Raw genomic sequence first — 18,169 nt, 5'->3', positions numbered from 1 at the left:
TACTCTTATAGTGAAATACTCTGCAGCCTTTAGAAGCAATGTGACAGCTCTAAAATGACATGGAACAAGTTTCCAAATGTACGGACTCTATGGCATCGTCTACAGCCGGGACTTCCAAACTTTTTTAAGCATAACTCACTGTAAGAACTATATTTTACATCACAAACTGGTTCGTTCATTCATTCATTGGTTTGTTCTTTCATTCATTTTCTTTCAACAAATATTTATTGAGTAACCACCACATTTTCAGACACTGAAATAGGCATTGAAGAGACAGCAGTGAGTAAAACAGATAAAAAAAAAGATCTCTGCCATCGTGGAGTTTACAAATATATATAAGAACACAAACTGTTTAATGTGGAAACAAGCAAAATTCTCCTGACTGAAGGCAAATCAGTGGTTGCCAGGGCTGAAGATGGGGGAAGAGATTGATTTTAGAGAAACACCAGGGTACTTTCTGGGGTGGTGGAAATGCCCTATATCTTGATTGTGATGTGGTCACATGACTGAATGCATTTGGTAAAACATATCAAATTTTACACTTAAAAAGTGAATTTTTATAATATGCAAATTATACCTCCACAGGCTTGATTAAAAAAAAAACTGAAACAGAAGTGTCATGGAACAATACTTCATCTTTCCATTATTAGATGTCCTAGCCTCTGTTCCATCCCATTTCATTCTTTTTCAGTAAACAAAACAAACAAGATCACACCTATGCTGACCTGATCAATTGATTTTATAACATTTTAATGCATCATTATCCATAGTTTGAAAATTTGTGGTCTATATTTGTTACTGTGAGTGTAAGTAAAAGTTGGTGAATCTCATATATGGGCATCTATATTAACAGAAAGTCTGATATATGTGTATATATGTGTGTGTGTGTGTGTGCAAATATATACAAATATTAGCATAGCAATGAACTGCTGATTGGAAACTGAGAGCCTGAGGATCAGGGAAAGGAGCAAGAATTTGATTTTACTAGACATGTTTTTCGAGTATTTAACTTTTTAAAACCATGAGTATATGTAATTTTTTAGAATAGATTTGAAATGTTGAAAAGAAAAGGGAAAAATCCTGAGAGCAGAATTGGGTTTGAATTATAAACTACCTGTGTGACAGTGGGTAAGTTGCTTAACATCTCTGGGCTCTTTTTCCCTTATCTGTACTATAACAATGTTGGTCTATATGACCCTTAGGCCCTAGCCTCTTAGATATTCCATTTGTCCTTGAGTCATCCTTTGAGTCAAGCCCGTCTACTGGGGCATATTGAATTATTCAGTAGAAGGAAAGGAAGTGATGGAGCCATTCTCCATATCAGCAAACACTGAGCACCCACAACATGCAAAGTACTAGGCTAGAATCTGGGGCTACAGTCTCTGCCTCAATAGTCTAGTGAAGAAACAGCCACATGTACGTAAAGGACACTGCCATACATCAGGTGGTATTGACCTGTTCACAAAATGCTCCTGGTCACAGAGGAGGGAGACTTCATCTTTACCTGGATGGATTAAGAAGAGCTTTAGAGAGGTGAGTACAGCAGGGCTGGATCTTAGGGATGTGGCCAAGCTTATCAGTTGGAAATAGAGAAGAAAGGGCATTCCAGCCAATGAGTACAGCACATCCAAAGTGTTGGGCCCTGAATACATCCACCGTATTCCAAACTCATGCCTCTGCCACCTTTGTCCAGCCTGGAACATCTCCACTCTTCTGTGCTGTTCATATCCTATCCTTCCTTGGAAGTCCACAGCCCTGAAAGAGCAAATGGCCCCATGTAGCTGGCCTGAAATGTGTCAGGGAGGCTGTAGAGGGACAGAGGCTGCAGAGGTGGGTTGGAGTCAAGCTGTGAAGGAGCTGGTGGGCTAAGCTAAGGGCTTTGAACTTGATCTTGAGGGCAATGGGGAGTCACTGGAAGGGGAGGAGGAGCAGGGTCAACAGTCAGATTTGTTGCAGAAGGTTGACCCTGACGTCAGTCTGGAGAATGGACTGAAAGACTTGAGGACCAGTTAGGAGACTGATGCACCAGAGGGTTGGCTCCCTTCACTCCCAGCCTTTGTACCCAGAGAAGAACCGATTCTCCATGGACCATATGTGATCAGACTCCCAAAGAGAGCTAGCCATGTGCCAGCTTAGGGCTGTGTCTGTTCCAAGCAGACTGAGCTCTTTGAAACCCTCCACTGGGGTGACAGGTGAAGGCTTGTGGTGGTCTCAGCTTATGTAGCCCAAAGCCTTGCCAACCTGGAAGGGTCCTCCTGGAGGAATGCACAGATCTACGCTGCTCTTCTGTAGCACGGAGAAGTGAGGCAGGATGAGGAGCAACGTTGGGCATGAGGGCTGCTCTCTCCATCCGTCCTCACCGTGCATGTGAATCGCCTGGAAATCTTGCTAGAATGCAGATTCTCATCAGTAGGTCTGGACTGTGGCCTGAGATTCTGCTTCCAGGGAAGCTCCTGGTCCACAGACTACACTGTTAAGTGTCAACGGTTTAGACCACATGGCACATCCATGGCAGGGCTGAGATTAGAATCCAGGTCTGCTGGGCTGCCTTCATTCTTTCATTTATTCATTCTTTTGTTTATTCAACAAAAATTCCTGCTTGCATTTTTTTGTTGTTCGTTGACTTAAATGAAGTGCTAAGTGAAGTGCTTACTATGTGCCAGGCATCACTCTAAATGCTTTACAAATACGAACTCATTCAGTCTCACTACAGCCCCACACGGTAGTTGCTCTTATGGTCCCCATCTCAAGCTTAGAGAAACCGAGGCACAGAGATGGGAAGTAACTTGCCCAAAGTCTCCCATCTGGTAGGTGGCCCGGTGAATGCTGTCATTACCAGGTGAGCTGCAGTACCTGACCCCTTTCTGTAGCACCACATGGAATGTGGGGCACTGGGTCCCCAAACCAAAGTGGAGGTGCTCGTAGAGCTGGGAGGGGGACTGCCTGGTGATGAGCCTGGAATCCCCTTCCCTTGCTGAACATGTGCTAATGGAACCCATCCAGCCTCTCCACCTATTTCAGTGGGGTTGGGAGCAGAGTAGAGCAGCCTTTCCGGTGCCAAGGTATATGAGTTTCCTACGAGCCAAATGGACACCCAGAAGGCAGGAGAGCTTGAGCTGTCTTGTAAGTACCAGGGAACCCCAGAAACAAGAGGCTGTGGAGGAGATAACGAGGGGCCAGGGGTTAAAAGCGGTTAAAGTGAAACAGGTATACCCAGGGAGGGAACCTCCCACAGGTGGAGATGACCATGGGCAGTTGGGTGTTCAGGATGGGAGCTCTGGGGGAATGATCTGGGTTTGTGATATGTATTGGGGAGATATAGGTACATAGATGGCAACCAAGGCCACAGGATTGGCTGAACCTACCAGGAAGAGCATGTGTGGGGAGGAGGCAAGAGGTTAGGACTGGAACCTCAGGAACGTCAGCATTGGAGAAACAGGCAGATGAAGAAGGTTAACAATGAAGATTTAAAAAGGATGGTCAGGGCTTCCCTGGTGGTGCAGTGGTTAAGAATCTGCCTGCCAATGCAGGGGACATGGGTTCGAGCCCTGGTCCGGGAAGATCCCATATGCTGCAGAGCAGCTAAGCCCGTGCACCACAACTACTGAGCCTGCACTCTAGAGCCTGTGCTCCGCAACAAGAGAAGCCACCGCAATGAGAAGCCCGTGCACTGCAACGAAGAGTAGCCCCCGCTTGCCACAACTCGAGAGCCCGCGCGCAGCAACGAAGACCCAACGCAGCCAAAAATAAATAAATAAAATGGATAAATTTATATAAAAGTAATAAAAAGGATGGTCAGAGAGTTAGGAAGAGAATGGGGAGAGTGTGTGAGAACTAGTTCCTGATGACTGCAAATGGAAACCCTGATGACATCCTCTTGGGATGTGGACAGTTTATTTTCCAAGTTTAATTGGAGGTAGAATTACTCTAACAATGGAGTGGTTTTCTGTTGCTCTTCCCTTGTTTTACATTCTTATGTGTATTACACAGTTCCCCATCTGCTGTTTTGGCAGGGATCTCCGTATAAATACATTTCAACATATATACACACATATATTTAAACCAACTAAACTAATATTTATTGAGTCTTGATTATGTGCAAAGCACAGCATATCCCAGGCGAGGAGGTTTGCCAGGATGTGATTGTCATATGCTAGATCATGAGATCTGGCGGTGAGCAGAAACGGCTGGTGCCCAGACAGGTGTCTCCCCTTAATGCAGGACTGTAGAAAAGCTTTTACTAAAGTGAACTTCACACCTGGTAGGTAATCTACCTGGATCAAATCGTGGAGCAGAGAAAACCACCTTCCCTGAACGCCTCCTGTTAAGAGGTAAATCAACAAGCTCTCGTCTTCTTTGAGTCACTCATATTTGGCCTCTGTGAACGAGTATTAGTCAGCATCCTAATTAGTACTTACAGACACACGGCCAAGGGATCACTGCAGAGAAAGGGTGACAGTCTGTGAAGGATGTCCCTCATTAAGCTACATGGGATGCAATCTCATTTTTGTAACACTGTTTACTACATTTGTTTAATCTCATGCTTGTGTTCTGCATGTGACCCTCTCCCTGCCTTTGCAGGGTGTTCCAGACACGCAGATGGCACATGCAAGAGGCAAGAGAGGGCAGCACTGCTTGGGAAGATAAAATGGTTCAGTCCCTGGAAGTCCAGCTCAGGGGGTTGGGGGAGGGAATAGGGAGAAGATGAAACTGAAAGTCAAGATGCTTTTAGACGGAGTTAGAAACAATCCTGGAGAAAAGTATCATAATTTTGGAAACAGTGAAGAATGAGTCTCCTTTGGGGACTGATTTTTAGCGGGTCAAAAGAAAAGAGAGTCTTCTATTAAGTTTTATTTTGCCTTCACAAGACTGAAAAGGAGTTGGCAGGTTGGCGAGAAGAGCTATCCCTCAATGCTGTCCTGTTGCTGCCAGGGGTGGGACAGGGATATTATGATGGCGCATCTATAGGGGACCCACATGGTCTAGCAAGATTATGCCTAAAATATTTTTTATTTTGGGGGCAGGTTAGTTTTGCTTAATTTAATTTTTAATTTTATAATTATGGGGAAGTTCTAACATATGCAAAATACGGAATGGTCTCCCGAACCTGCATGAACCCACCCCAACCCCTGGCCATGAATGCCTGCCCAATTCTGTCTTATTTCCACTGTCATCCGTCTCCCCTCCCTTATTATTTTAAAGCAAATATGACACATCATTTTACATCATCCATAAACATTTCAGTATGTATCTGTTTGACATAAGAACTTTTAGTAAACACAACCACAAGGTCATGATCACACAAAAAAGGGATTAATTCATATTTCCTTAATATCATCAATTTATACAGGTGATGTTCAGATTTTTAATTAGTTAGTGAATGTCCTATTTTTATCTATAATTTTTTTGGTTTGAATTAGATCTAGACAAGACCCACACATTGTGATTGGTTAATCTGTCTTTTAAGTATCCTTTCATCTATGGCATCCCCCTTTACCTCTCTCATTTTTAACCCTTGCAATTTATTTGTGGAAGAAACTGCTTTTTGTTTTGGTCCTGGAGAATTTCTCCTGCCTGGATTTTGCTGGTTGTATGCCCATGGTACAGTTTATTTCCTCCATATTTCCTGTAAATCGGTAGTTTGATCTAGAGCTACGTTGTCCAATATAGTAGCCACTAGTCACAAATTAATGAAATAAAATAAAATTTCAGGGGCTCAGCAGCCATATGAGGCTATTGCTGCTGTATCAGTACAGATTATACAACTTGTCCATCATTGCAAAAGGTTTCCTGGATATTTAAAGTCTAGAAGCTTAACCAAATTTAATTTTTCAGGAGGAAAACTATTTTATAGGTGGTGTTGTAAATGTTCAACCGAGGCACATAGTACCTGGCTGCCTCCCTTTTAGGATATTAGCAGTCTTCAGTGTGGCCTCCATTAGTTCATATAGAGAAAAATATATCTCTTAATGAAGTGGCCCCAAACTGGTATTCCCTCCCTCCATCTCTCCAGCTCTACAAATCCAACATCTCAGAGTCCTCCTTGGGGCTTCCCTCTGACTTAGATTTGTCCTGTCAATTTCATCTCCTAAATACCCCCTGAATCAGGCCCCTTGTCTCCATTTTGGGTGCTAACACCCTAGTCCAAGTCGCCTGCATCTCTGAGACACCCAGAATGCCTGCTTACCATCATCACATCCTCCGGCTCCTACTGCATTCTCTGCACTGCAGCCGGCAGGACCTCTCTGTTCAAAGCCCCTCAACATTCCCTCCGTTCCTAGGTAAGGACCAGGCTCCCCGGGATCGTACCACACCCTGCAGGGTCTCCTCCTAGCCCCCTTCCAGTTCGTGAGTACCGCCAGGGATTAAACCGTTTAACTGCTGATTAGGCACGGTTAACACTTTAGATGCTGGATCGTGGGGAGGTCCCTGGGGCTCTAGGGGTGAGGAGCTGGGCCACAGGGGGAAGAGGCAGTGGCTAAATTTACCAAATGGTACAGAAGTATTTCAGTGTTTTAATAACTGGCTTAGCACTAACAGTACATTTGGTCAATTATCATCTGTGTACTCACCTCCTTTATTCTACCATACTGGCTTTATTCTAGTTGCTGGAACTTTCTACACTCCCTCCAGTCAAAGGATACTCTTTCTTCCCCAACTCCTACTCATCCTTCAGGTCCCAATTCAAGATTCCCTTCCTCAGGGAAGCCCTCCCTGATCACCTCTGGGGCCACCAGTCTCCCCTTTCATCTTCCAGTGGAACAATGTTTGTTTCCTCCTTGCTTCATTTCTGATTCTATGTGTGTTTCTGGTTTTGCTCAACATTATATTCCCAGCACTTAGTGGTGGTACTGTAGTAGGTGTACAACAATCATTTTTGTTGAAGGAATAAAATGTGAACTGAGTTAATAGATTGAACTTTAAATATTTGACATCATTTCCTTTGCGGGGTATTTCCTCTTTTTGTTTTGTAATGATTTGGCATTATTAACTTATGAATAATGGTTTATCTTTTTTTTTTTTTTTTTTTAAGGAAAGCACCTAGATAGTGCCTGGCACTTGGTAAGTTTTTGGGGGTTTTTTTTGTTTGTTTTTAATTTTATTTTTTTATTTGTTTATTTATTTATGGCTGTGTTGTGTCTTTGTTTCTGTGTGAGGGCTTTCTCTAGTTGCGGCAAGCGGGGGCCACTCCTCATCGCGGTGCGCGGGCCTCTCACTATCGCTGCCTCTCTTGTTGCGGAGCACAGGCTCCAGACGCGCAGGCTCAGTAGTTGTGGCTCACGGGCCTAGTTGCTCCGCGGCATGTGGGATCTTCCCAGACCAGGGCTCGAACCCGTGTCCCCTGCATTGGCAGGCAGGTTCTCAACCACTGCACCACCAGGGAAGCCCCTCGTGTCAAGTTCTGAGAAGAAAATAGAGTGATTTGATAGAGAGAAACTCGGAGTGGTGGGGAAGCTACTGTTGAGGGTGGTCAGGGAAAACTTCCTGACCAAGTTTTTATTGGTCAAGCTGTGAAGGATCAAAGGGATGAGGACTCAGCTGCAGAAGAGTCCGAGGAGGACAAATAGCCTTTGCACTTGGCTATTTCTTCCAGGCAGAAGAAATAGCCAAGTGCAAAGGACCAGAGCTCGAAAAGAGCCAGCTGGTGACACCACTAGACTCAGTTTTCTCATCTGTAAAATGGTGACAATGGTACCTACCGACAGCAGGGGGTGTGGTTATTATGGTCAAGATTATGATTATCCTTCAGCTCAGGAGTAGTTTCAACAAAGCAGATGCTTTCAGCCAGTCAGGGAAACAAATTTGTTAATTATATGTTGTGACTTTCAGTGAAGGATATGGTTTAGACCCTAAGAACTGATAATGGCACCAGCCTCTTACACACACACACACACACACACACACACACACACACACACACACACTGTACCTACACGGGATGATTTCAGCTGTGACTGTAGGATTTCGGCTCCCCAACTTCAGTGCAGAGAGAGTACAGATTTTGGCATTTCAGGCTTCGAGCAAGCTTTCGGCTCCCTTTCCCCGCAGTCTGTGGGAGGAGCCGGCTGTCAGTGGCACAGAAGGAGGGGGGGCGAGGCGGCTGTGGGTGGGGACTGAGCCACTTGATTAGCATACTCTGCTCAGCGCTGGGAAGTTTCCTCCAAATTTCCTCTGCACTGTCCTTGGGGGGGTAAGAGAAGAGCTTGCAGCCAAGACTGGGTACTTTAAGGTAGCACAGGTACCAAGCCGGGGCGTGGGCAAGGGATCGTGTGGGAGGGAGAGAGCATCACCTGTGGAGTGAGGTGAAACAGGTGTTTCCTGGGGGAAACAGAAGCAGCAGGGGAAAGAAAGCCCGCAGAATTTAGAGGACTTCTCTATGTTATGCCGCTGCTAGGAGAGTGTATGGCGCTGGACTTTTAAAGTCTTCTTTATCTCAGTTCATGGCGACACCATCCTTCCAGCTGCTCAGACCAAAGACGTGCCGTCCTTGTTGGCTTTTTTCGTGGTTTCATGTCCCACATCCCATCCATCAGGAAATCCTATTGGTTCGACCCTCAGAACACATCCAGAACCTGACCAGACCACTTCCCCTGCACTGCATTACCTCTCTCAGGGGTTAGTGAAAGGCTCTCCTTGCATGTCGCCTGGTTCTGCCCCCGTCCCTCAACACGTGGCCAAAGGGACCCAGTTAGAAGTAAATCATGTGGAGGTGATTGCCCTGGAGCTGTGGAGCCTAAGCTTCAGGACCCCTTCCTTGCAAGCGCCTCAGACAACGTTCTGGGAGGGACAGCACAATGTTCGGTATATTTTTGTAATATCTGTAAAAGTAAGCTTTCAACTGCAATTGGCTAAGACTGCTGTCTCTCTCCACTCTGATTGCCTTCACTGGCACTTCCCTCCTGATGGACAGTGTTGGAACGGCTGGGAGAATTTGGGGAAACTCACAAAGACGTGGGCATCCATGAGCTGGGCATGCATTTTTGTTTGCTGGGATATATTTTATGTGGTTCACCGTAACTTCCATATATAGGAAATGTATTGCCAGCCACCCCAGCGTAGGCATGGCTTTTACAAAGACTCCTTCCACCCCTGAGCCAAAACAGAGGCTGTATGGTGACAGGAGCGTGTCCTACGGTGCCCAGCCCCAGAAGTACATAGGCATTAGATGCTGCACCCGTCTCCTATGGCTGCTCTAACAGATGACCACGGTATCGGTGGCTTCAGACAACAGGAATTTATTCTCTCGTTATTCTGGAGGCCAGAAGTTTGAAATCAGTATTACTGGGCCAAAATCCAGGTCTTAGCGGGGCCACGCTTCTGTTGGAGGCCCTAGGGGAGAATCTGTTCATTGCTTCTTCCAGCTTCTGGTGGCTGCTGGCATTCTTTGGCTTGTGGCTGTGTAACTCCCACCTTTGCCTCCATGGTCACATTGCCTCCTCCTCTTCTGGGTGAGTCTAATCTTCCTCCACTGCTCTCTCATGAGGACACTTGTCATAGTGCAGGGCTCACCCAGATAATCCAGGACAATCTCCTCACCTCAGGATCCTTCACTTAATCACAGTGTGGTCCAGTGAGATGCAGACAGACCGTTGTTGGGCCTTATGCCAAAGACTATGTGTTTTTTCCCTGGAGAACAGTAAGGAATGAAGATTCATAATCAAGAACTTCTTTGGTCATTTTTGGCTCCTGTGAGGGGAGCCAGCTGGAGATAAAGCCAACATACAGAAGAAGGAAGGGCCTGGAGAAGCAGAGAGAAATGGAGCTAGAATCCTCATGACATGTATGAGCTCCTGGATCACACACAGCCTGAAGCCCCCTCCCCTACCTCTGGTCTTTTCAGTTATGAAACCCAATAATTTCCTTTCTTTCAAGCCAGTTTGAACTGGATGTCCTGTCACTTACATCAAAAAAGAGTTCTCATCGATATTCTCTTTAAGCCTCAGTTCCTCATCTAAAAAAGGAGGCTAAAATACCCTGCTGAATTATGATAAAATTTTAAACAAGATGACATACATAACACATGTATGTTGGTTCCTGGTACATAGAAATTCTCCTTGTGAATGATGACTGTTAATATTTAACAATTTATTATCATAAGTGAAGAACTAATAGAACTTATACAAGGCTGGGTATGTTTGGGTTATATTTATTAAAAACATAGAACTTTACTAGAACCCAATACCTCTCCTCAATCCTGAAACTCCACCGTAAGAACTCCTTTGAGCATTCGCCCATCCTGCGCGTGGCTGCTTCCTGGGATTTGGCCCCTTCACTGCCAAGAAAGCGATCCATTCCATTCTGTCCTCAGATTGAGCTGAAACCTGTCTCCACGGTTTCCACCCACTGAACCTGGTTCCACTTGTTTTGGGGGTGGAGCGGGGAGTAGAAAGAGTCTAATGCTCTGTTTTATACTATTCTTGATTCTCCAGCAGATTCACCTTTGGAAAACTTGTATATTTTCACAGTCTTCTCTGTCATATCCCCTGTCTTCTCAGGCCTTGAGGATCACACTGATTTAGGTGGGAGCCATGGGCACATGCACAAATATCAACAGAGCAAGTTACTTGTGCACACACATCCACATGCATACTTACATGCAGCCGTGTGCGAGATCAGGTCCTCCCAGCCTGGGCTCAGTTCCAGGAACTGTTGGTTTGCTTTCACACACTGCACATGTGTGCTGTGTACAGCTTCTGGGCAATGGAATTGCATCAGGAGGTATTTTTCTAATTCTCTCTTTTGGCAGCTTTGTATGAGATCCCCCGGGCAAAACTTTCCTGAGCAGACCCTCCGATGGACAGCTTGTCTCGGAACGTGGCAGCATGGCAGGGGGCAGATGGAGCGTGCCCGGGGGAGAGTGGCTTGTGTGTGCACGCATGTGTCAATGGTGTGTCAATGGTGAGCCCTTGGCTGCAGGATTACCTGTTGTGTCCATGGATCCACAACTTCAACGTCTCTTCAAGAAACCTCCTCCTTGGGACTTCCTTGGTGGCGCAGTGGTTAAGAATCCCCCTGCCAATGCAGGGGACACGGGTTCGAGCCCTGGTCCAGGAAGATCCCACATGCTGCGGAGCAACTAAGCCCATGCACCACAACTACTGAGCCCGCGTGCCACAACTACTGAGCCCGTGTGCCACAACTAATGAAGCCTGCGTGCAGCAACAAAGACCCAACGCAGCGAAAAATAAATTTTAAAAAAAAGAAACCTCCTCCTTATTGGGGGTCTGGAGCAGTTTGTGGGGACTTCCCCACATTCCAGGTGGAGGGGGGAGAGCAGCTGAGTGTGGAGGGGGGTGTGATGGAGAGACCAAACCACTGGAGGAGGAATGTGGGAGAGATGGGAAGCACAGTTGGTGGTTGTCTTCATGGGTGATCATTGATCTAATCCCTACTCAATAATTGCTAAGTGCCTTGGCAGGCTGTGGGTGGATCCTCATCTCATCAGGGTAAGTTCAACTTCTATTAATCGAGCACCTTCCGTGTTCTGGTCACAGGGCTGGGAGCTGGAGATGCAACAGGAAGTAGAAGCATAAACCTCAGATGCAGCAGGGCCCATAGTCTGATGGAGGAGGTGCACGCAAGTCCATTAATCACACATCCAGGTGAAGTGGTGACTGAGGTGCTAGAGTGGGGTGAGCTGTGGAGGATTTAGGGCAATTCGGGGAGACTTCTAGGAGGCGGTGATTGTAGGTGCTGAGACCTGAAAGATGCACAAGAGTTTATTAAATAAGGAGCATTTTAAGCAGAGGGAATTGCACCTGGAAAGGCCTGTGACCAGAGAGTGTGTTATGGGCTGAATTGCCCAGCAGCATCCAAGTTCCTGGTACCTCCTGAGGTGCCCAACCACAGTGCATGGTGAGGGAAGGTGGCACCCAGTGCAGTCTGGGCAGATGAGAGAGGCCTGCGGTGTGGCCTTGTGAGTGGGTGGGTGTGGAGGGTAAGTGGGGAGAGTGAATCCATCTTCTCATTTTCCAGATCCATGCACATCACCATTTTTTCTGGAGTGGCTACTGGATGGTGGACACTTTGTGAGGCTCTCTGTTGAGAGGAGGGAGAAAAAAGCTAGCTCCTGCCTTCACATTGCAGCTCTAGCATTAACTAGCTGTGTGACCTTGGGCAAGTTGCTGAACCTCTCTGAGCCTCAGTTTCCTGGTGTTTAAAAGGATAGATACCCCTCTGGTGGTAGGGTCGTTGGGGGAATTTAGCTGGGATTATGTCACGTGCCTCGCACATCATATGTCCCCCATGAACGGTGGTTAACACAATAACATGTCACGCACGTGCCAAGCTCAGGCACAGCTTTTGCCGAAGGCCTCTGAAAATCTGGTCTCAAGGGAAAAATCCTTTGCTACCAAATCTCAGGGTTAAATCTCTCCCTCCTTCTTGGCTTCCAGCCACTGGGGAAGGTTAACTTGGCAAATTCTCTTTGAGATGCAAAATCCAACCGGCTGTCTTTGGGTCTCCCTCCCCCACCCCATCCCTTGCTGGGGCAGACACAAGGAACTCATCAGACATTCAAAGGCGGGAACTGTACATTTTCAGCAGTTGAGATGCAAAGGGGGGGAAAAACGAAATTAAATCCAGCAATTAAGTTCTAATTGCGCAATTACTTCACTTTATGGCTCTGTGCCAGGGTTGGGAGTCTTGCTCTTATAAATGGTGTTTTTGTGCAAACTGAAGGAGGGGGAGGTGAGGGAGAGGGGGCTAAGGTGGTGATCTCTGGGGCTAGGGAAACAAAGGCATTTATAAATTAAGGCATCTCGTCAATGACCTGATGTCAATGTTCTGATTGTCAGGGTGTGAGGTGGGCTGGGGAACTGGGGGCCTTTGCAGAACTAAAATCCGTGACTATCCTGAGCTCTGGGCTTTCTTTAAGCAATTGCCACCTGAAGCAAGTCTGTCTTCTAGTGAGAAGCCCGGGGTGGACATGTTTCTGTTCACTTCTGGGGTGGGGACCCTCTCTGCAGGTTGGCAATTTAGACCCTTGGGGTTGATGCCAGGGCAAGGAACCGTGGCAGTGCCCAGGCCAGGCCACCCTGCAAGGCTTCCAAAGAGCCAGGAGGGGCTTGTAGGGGTCAGCCCACCCACTGGATCCATACTTGTGCCCTGAGAAGATTTGGGGGAAAGAGAATCTGCTGCTTCAATTAGTGGATTCCAAGGGCTATTTCTTTGCTTCTCATTCATTCACTCATTCATTCATTCATTTACTCACCTGCACATTTTCCTCATTCGCTAATTCTGTAACTATTTATGGGGCATCTAATTTGCACAAGGCACTCTTCTTGGCACGATGGGGGAAACAAAAATGGTTTAAGATGGGTCCTGCCCTCAAGGAAGAGGGAGATAAGACTCGTGTAAGATGATCTGGTATTTATTGAGTACCTGCTATCTTAGGCAGCTCAGGCAGCTGTAACAAAATTCCAGACTGGGTGGTTAAACAACAGAAATTTATTTCTCACGGTTCTGGAGGCTGGGAAGTCCAAGGTCAAGGTGCCAGCTGATTCAGTTTCTGGTGAAGACTCTCTTCCTGCCTTGCAGAAGTCTGCCTTCTTGCTGTGTCCTTGCATGGTGGAGAGAGAGAGTGAGCAAGCCCTCTGGTGTCTGGTCTTATAAGGGCACTAATCCCATCATGGGGGCCCAACCCTCAAAACCTTATCTAACCCTAATCACCTCCCAAAGGCCCTGTCTCTAAATACTATCACATTGGGGGTTAGGGCTTCAACAAAGGAATTTGGAGGAGCCATAAACATTCAGTCCACAGCACCTACTATGTGCCAAGGGTTACCTCTGGTGCTTTACACAGGTTATTGGGTTATTGTTAAACCTCATGACATCTCTCTGAGGTACGTATCACTACCATTTTCATTTTGCAGATGAGGCAATTGGTACTTAAGAGAGGTTAAAATGCTCCCGTCCCCAAGGTCCTATAGTAAGTCAGTCTGCGAGATCTGGGACTGGATCCCAGCTGAGTTCTGATTCAGAAGGCTGTGACCTTTTCTTGAGCTCGAGGTAGGTGATATGTGTTCCGAGAGGGATGAAGCCACACCGGGAATGATGAAAACACAGACACAAACAAGAACATGGCCGTCCCTGCTTTCTCCCTCCTCTCCACAGAAGAAACTACAAGCGAAATGGGGAGAATGAAAAGGATCCGTCCCTGAGGGAGGATGGCGGGCTTCGCCCCTCTGGCAGGAGCCCCGGCACCCTGGCTGAGCAGCTGGCATGGCAGCCGTGGGGTGTCCTGGGCTTCCACCAGCTGAGCCCCTGCCACGTCACATAGGGGTGCCAAAATCATGCTCCAGTGGGTTGCCAGAGATGAAGAATTGCTCGGGAGGGAAATTCGTATTATATGTTGCAGCCAACACAAAAGCTCCGGAACTCCAGCTATAAAATAAATCAAACGCAGGCATAAGAACCACCTGCATCGTTCAGAGGAAGCTTCCAGATCAGAGCCACAGAAAGGAAGCGGAGGGGGGAAAGATGAACATCTCAGTCCCGCCCCCACCCCGTCCCCCTCCCCCGCCCCCCCGCATCATCTGGCCTCCCGCTGCATTTCCAGCCTTATCTGCTGCTGCCGCATCTCCAGATGGAACTGATGTTCAGCCACACAGGACTGCATCCCCCACCTCGCCCTCCAGATGCTCTTGCTCTGCTGGCCCACCTGGCAAGCTCATTCTTCAAGGGCCTGCTCCAGAATCACCTCTCTTGGAAAGCTTTCATCAACCACATCCTTCCCCAAGACAATTTATTGCTTCCTTTCCTATGACCAGCCCTAGGGCACTGCAGTCAGGATCACGGGCTGAGCCAGACCTGGTGTGACTCCCACATCTGCTACTTGCTCTGTGACCTTGGACCAGGGGCCTCAGTTCTCTGAGCCTCAGTCTCCTCACCTGTGCTCAGGAGACAATACTGAGACCAGTCTCCAAGGGCTGTTTTTCTCAGGCGAATATTTCCTGTGTGCCCGCTGGGCGCCAGGCGTTGTGCTCAGTGCCGAAGACACAGTGGCAAACATGGCGGACAGAGTTTTCTGAGGCTTTGACGCAGTAATTTATGTAAAGAACTTAGCACCATTCCTGGAACTTAGTAAGAGCTCAGTCAGTCACTCGTTATAATGGTTGTCCTGCAGGATTCTGTACGAATGTCTGCTATAAGATTTATTGCACTGTCTTGGCATTCTTTCTGTCCATGGGTTCTTCTGCACAGGCTGTGAGTACCCTGATGTGGGTATAGTGTCTTATTTGGCCCTTTATGCCCAGCGCCTACCCAGTTCCTGACTTGTTTGCAAGCTTCCCATCACGTTTTGTTGCCAGAAGGTATGATTGAAGATGGAGACCCAGCAGCTATCAGCTCTTTGGCTACCGAAGTGCCTGCAAAATGATATCTAAAGGCAGTGGGTGGAGGGGAAATCATCATGAGTTGAGGGCTGCTAACTTTTCCCATGGGATTTGTCCTGGTGCCAGAAAGGAATTTCTTGTTTAGAAATATTGGAACTGGAGTGAATCTTCATGTCCTCTTTCTTCTCTTTCTCCTGCTCCAGCCTCCCGAGATGGAGCACATCTGGATCAAACCAGAGCCGCGGTTTTCAGTTCCCTGCCCCAAGCAAAGCTCCAAGCGAGAGAGAAGAAAGGAAAAAAGGATAAGCTTAGACCTTAATTTATCTTATACTCTGATTTCCTGGTAGCACTCTTTTACAATGGTGTTTCAATGAAATAAATATATTTGACTATGATAGAAACTGCAAAAAAAAAAAAAAGGATAAGCTGGTGAGAGAAGGGATGAGGTGGTGTGGGAGGGGAGGAAAGGGAGACGCTGGAAGGTGACAAGAAGGAAGAAAGGATGACAATGCATCCTGGTGCATGGGAAGCACACGTGCCTTCACAGACCGAGCTCACCTGGAAGGATGATCCACAGGGCTTCTCTCCACTCTTGCTGCTGCTGCCCTGGTGAAGCCCTTCCTTGTCTCTCCTGGGGCTGCTGGGACATCAACTCACTGGGTTCCCCGCCTCCAGGCCACCCTCCACCCCGCAGTCCACGGATATGATAGATCAGAGTCCTTTCTATGATAATCTGACAGCATCATGCCTCCGCTCTAAAGAGCCCACCATGGTTCCCCAGTCCCCTTAGACTAAAGCTCCTTGGAATTTCACCTAAGACTCTCTGTGCTCTGGCTCCTGTCAACTTCTGGCTCTGGCACCTTTTATCTCTATTGCTGCCCCCAACCCCAGCCCTGCCAACTACCTGGCTTTGTACCCTGGGCTCCTGTCATTCTGATCTTCCTGTAGCTCCCTGAATGCATTACTTGGTTCTCCCTTCCCTTCTTGGCAGACATCTACTTACTTGTCAAGACTCTGTCCGGACATCACAGTCCCCTTGAATTCTTTCCTGACTTCCACCCGCATCCCTGGCCCCCTGTATAGTTATCCACTGGAACCATTACAACCTCCCTGCATGGCGCTGGCAACATCTGAGTGCACTTCATCATAGCAGCTAACACTTGCTGGTGCCTACTGGGTGCCAGCGTTGAACTAAAGGCTTTATAGCATGATTTACTCGAGGCCTCAAAAGCAACCATGAGGTAGGTGCTGTTATTACCATCTCCATTTTGAGATGGGGCAACTAAGGATCAGCAAAGGTGATTAACTTGCCCAAGATCACACAGCTAGTGAATTCAGAGTACACATTTGAACCCAGGTCTGTCTAATTCCAAAGCCCATGCTCTTAATCACTGTTCTCTGGAGTAGAGAATTTCAGATGCTGATCTTTTTCAAGTTAGGGATGAATTTCCTCTGTTCTTGAATCCCCAGCACAGTATCTAGCACCTAAGAAAACAATTAAAATTAGTTGAATGAACTGGTGATTATTATGCCTGTTTTACAGATGAGGAAACTGAGGCTCAGAATAACTAAACAATTTGCCTAGGGCCACCCCACTGGCAAGTGATTGATCTGGAACTGGGGCCCAGGATTGTCTGGGTCCACATGATGTTCATTTCACCACCCCATACTGCCCACGAGGGGCCTCTCCCTCATACAGGAAAGCTGTCATTTGGAATTTAAAGACAACAACATCAACAATACAATAACCACAACCATAACCACCGAAAACCTTTTTTCATGGCTAACCCCAGTGCTGTGAAAGCATAACCCCAATGCTGTGAAAGCATCACAGAAACAGATGCAAGGCTATGGGAGCAGAGCAGAGGAAGCAACCAGCCTCAGCATCATCAGAGTCAGGCACCATCAGCAGCAACATGGTCCCCAACATTGATGGCTCGGTACATGAGAGGCGTGGTGCTAAATGCTCCATCACTGTGAGTCTGTTGAATTTTCATAACCAGAGGTACTGTTTGAATCATTATTAGAAGAAGGGGTAACTGAGGCTTAGACAGGGGGAGTAACTTGTCAGGAGCTGGCGGAAACCCAAGTGTATCTCTCTGGCCTCCGAGCCTGTGTTCTCAGGCCTGTGTACACAGTCTTCCTTCTGTTTTTGCCTCTGCTGGAATTGGCCATCAGCTGGACAGAGCCAAAGTGTCAGAGTTTTGCCACTGGCATAAAATGAGGGCACTATTGTTTTTTGTTTTGTTTTGTAAATAATCTTTTTCTTTTTTAAAATCTTTATTGACGTATAGTTGATTTACAACGTAGTGTTATTTTCTGCTGTATAGCAAAATGAATCAGTTATACATATACATATACCCACTCTTTTTTAGATTCTTTTCCCATGTATGTCATTACAGAGTATTGAGCAGAGTTCCCTGTGCTATACGGTAGGTCCTTTTCTCCCAATTTATCCCCACCCCCGCCAGGGCACCTTGTTGAAAGGAGAAATGCTGGGCCAGCTGGTGCCTTAGTGACTGACCTTGATTCTCCTAAGGCACCAAGAAGAGCGACAATTCATGGGGACACTGCTGTTGTTTTGAATCCACCAAAAGACTTTATGGAGACAAAACTTGACAGCTGTGGGTAAGAGGTGACAGCGTGTGGGTCTTTTGTGGCCAGGGAGCTACTTGGACAGTAAGGAGAGGGGACAATTAGGAAACAAATAATTAGCCATCTCTAATTACGTATAATTTCCAAAATCTGTAAAAAAAAAAAAAAACAACTAACAAACAGAGCAAAGAAGAGAAAGAAAATGTGGCCATTGATGTCCATCCAGTTAGACAGACTTT

This window comes from Balaenoptera musculus, chromosome 17 (genome assembly GCF_009873245.2).
Source record: "Balaenoptera musculus isolate JJ_BM4_2016_0621 chromosome 17, mBalMus1.pri.v3, whole genome shotgun sequence".
Taxonomy (NCBI): Eukaryota; Metazoa; Chordata; class Mammalia; order Artiodactyla; family Balaenopteridae; genus Balaenoptera; species Balaenoptera musculus.
The sequence above is the reverse complement of the archived record's forward strand: the minus strand, read 5'-3'. Positions refer to the sequence as shown.